This window comes from Triticum dicoccoides, chromosome 1B (genome assembly GCF_002162155.2).
Source record: "Triticum dicoccoides isolate Atlit2015 ecotype Zavitan chromosome 1B, WEW_v2.0, whole genome shotgun sequence".
Lineage (NCBI taxonomy): Eukaryota > Viridiplantae > Streptophyta > Magnoliopsida > Poales > Poaceae > Triticum > Triticum dicoccoides.
Window position 1 is genome coordinate 361,642,251 of NC_041381.1, and position 3,168 is coordinate 361,645,418.

At 43.9% G+C, this 3,168-nt stretch overlaps 1 non-coding gene across 1 annotated transcript; it reads left to right on the top strand.

Annotated features, from left to right (window-relative positions):
- Positions 1-2,385: 2,385 nt before the first annotated feature.
- LOC119351475 lies at positions 2,386-2,577 on the top strand. Its single transcript, XR_005169966.1, has one exon. It is a non-coding gene; the product is annotated as a U2 spliceosomal RNA (small nuclear RNA).
- Positions 2,578-3,168: the final 591 nt, after the last annotated feature.

Consider the following 3,168-nt stretch of genomic DNA (forward strand, 5'->3'; position numbering starts at 1 on the left):
TAGGCGATAAACCTGGACTAGAGACTTGAGTGTTTAGGTAGGTCGTGGTCTACACCCACGTCGGCTTTCGCTTGAAGTCTGCCGAGCACATGTCGTGTGCAGATGCTAAGTGGTGGAAACATGTATGAAGAAGTACACCCCTGCAGGGTTAATATCATCTATTCGAATAGCCGTGTCCACGGAAAAGGACCTCTGGGTTGCTTATATCAGTTCATAGACAAGTGAAAGTGGATACTTTAAAATGCGCAAGATAAGCGTGAGTGCTATGGATGGCGTTCTCGTAGGGGAACGAGAGCGGATCCATAGTGGTGTATTGCTATGGTGAATATGTGGACTCGTGTGCGCCACCTCAAAAGAGTCGCTTGCAGTCGTAGTTTAGGATAGCCACCGAGTCAAAGCTGGCTTGCTGCAGTTAAACCCCACCATCCCCTTGTTGAAAATGATGCATATGTAGTTAGTTCTGATGTAAGTCTTGCTGGGTACATTTGTACTCACGTTTGCCTATTTTATGTTTTTGCAGAGAGACTTCAGTCTCACTAGTAGTTCCACGTGGACTTCGACGTTTAGCTTGTTACCTCAGCTACGATCTTGTGCCCTCGGCAGGATCTGGTAGATAGTCAGGCTTCTCAGCCTTTTTCATTTATAGATGTCTGTACTCAGACATGATAGCTTCCGCTTGTGCTTTGATTTGTATGCTCTGAGTGTTGGGTCATGAGACCCATGTTTGTAATATCTCGCTCCTCGGAGCCTAATGAATAAACTACTTGAGTCGTAGAGTCATTTTGTGATGCCATGTTGTATCGCACATATCGAGCATATTGTGTGTATGTTATTGAAATGCTTGGTATGTGTGGTATCTGACTATCTAGTTGTTTATCTTTAGTAGCCTCTCTTACCGGGAAATGTCTCCTAGTGTTTCCACCGAGCCATGGTAGCTTGCTACTGCTCCGGAACACTTAGGCTGGCCGGCATGTGTCCTTCTTCGTTCCTGTGTCTGTCCCTTCGGGGAAATGTCACGCGATGAATACCGGAGTCCTGTTAGCCCGCTACAGCCCGGTTCACCGGAGTCCTGCTAGCCCAGTGCTACAGCCTGGATTCACTCGCTGATGACCGACACGTTCGATGCTGGGTCATGGATGCCTGTCCCTGTAAGTTAGTGCCACTTTGGGTTTACGACTAGCCATGTCAGCCCGGGCTCCTTATCATATGGATGCTAGCGACACTGTCATATACGTGTGCCAAAAGGCGCAAACGGTCCCGGGCAAAGGTAAGGCGACACCCGTGGGAATACCGTGCGTGAGGCCGCAAAGTGATATGAGGTGTTACATGCTAGATCGATGTGGCATTGAGTCGGGGTCCTGACAATGGAGCTCTTCAATATTTGAGTGTAGAGGTTGCTAGTGGTGCCATAGTGGCGACGACGATTGACGACAGACGATGATTAGCTTTGACACATGGATCTCCGGAGTTAAGTTGTAATTTTTCTATTTTGGGGATATTTTATGCAATAGACCAAACATGACTTGAGAGGAGTCCTTAAAGAGAAATATGAAGGACTGAAATATCACAAAAAATACTAATAATTAATATGGGTAAGTGGAAGCTAGCTACCCATATGCTAGAACATGAACTAGGCTTTGTTTGTCTTTTTGAGTGTCCACATATGTACTCATTGTAATTTGTATGTCTAATGAACATGTGATAATTTCTCTACCAATCAATATAAGAAGGTGTTTTCTTACAACTAACATAAGAACTTGCGGTCCACTGATTTCTGTTATTTGCGAATCACGAACTATCATTGCTTACTCAATAGGATTACAACTCGTTTGAGATACAAGGAGAAAGAAAAGCAAGGGCATAGTTCACCCATAAACGTCTCCTCCTGTTCTCGCTTGGTTGGGCACCACAAAGATGCGCAACTTCGTTTGGCTACCGTCGAACATGCACAATATCATAGCTTTCAACGCTATCTACCACCTCCAGAATCTCCTGGCAAATCATCTTGAGCTTTCAACGCTATCTACCACCTCCAGAATCTCCTGGCAAATCAGCTTGATCTCTGATCTTTCGAAGTCTTCAGGGTTGTGACCATCTCTAAGTTTTCTCTAAGTTTTACTCATTTTAGGAAAGTTTATTTAGCAAATCATTTTAGGGAAGTCACCACCTATAATGCATCACTTTCCAGACTGATTGCTTGCACTCAAGGAAACATTCATCAGGCGCTCGACCCATGAATTCGCTGTTGGCAGAGCTCATGAACCAGCCCATCTACGATAGGCATCCATGCAGAGATTACAACCCAACTGAAAGAACAAAGGGCACCCATGTCGTGTCCTCTTGTTTTAGTCCCACATCGCTCAACAAGAGAGCTCGGGAGTCGGAGGCGCATTGCCTTTTGGCTAAGATCAAGTGTAATATTTGTTTTTATTAGTTTAATATCTGATATGTGGGCTATATGCCCACAACGATATTAAATTTATTTTTTATGAAAAAAGATCCATCACAGTAGCTTGCTAGTGGGATCCTTACGTGTTGCCCAGGTGTTGCATTGCTGCCTAGGCTGGCGCACCCCAACCAATATCAAATTTAAACATATCCTTTCAAAAAAATTAAAACATATAATTCTTTCTTATAAGCAAGTTACGTGTTAATTTGACCAGCTTTTTCGAAACAAATGGAAACTTTATACATTAGAAATAACCAGTACATCGTTTGTGAGGATCATTGCAATTTTATTTAAAGGCTCCTCAAACCAATCCGAAGGAAAAGAAAATATAGCTAATCTAGTGAGCATGTGAGCTACCTTATTTGCTTCTCTATTACAGTGTTCGAATCTAGTGCTAATGAAATCTCAAGTGTAAAGAAAATAATCATCGAAAATTGCCGCGGCCGCACCCACGGACCGTCCTTCATCCTGCATGGTTTCAATCACCTCCAGATTGTCCGAGTTAATAATAAGGAGATTACATCCCGCCCGCTGCGCCAGTGTTATACCAAATTTGAGAGCTGAACCTTCTGCCATCAGAACATCCGCGCAATAGTCAATTTTCCCGTTGCCTCCAGCAATATACCCACCTTTGTCATCTCTTAGGACCGCCCCAATTGTACCCTTCAGGAGGTGGTGGTCAAAAGAAGCGGCAACATTAAGTTTTACAAATCCCCTGG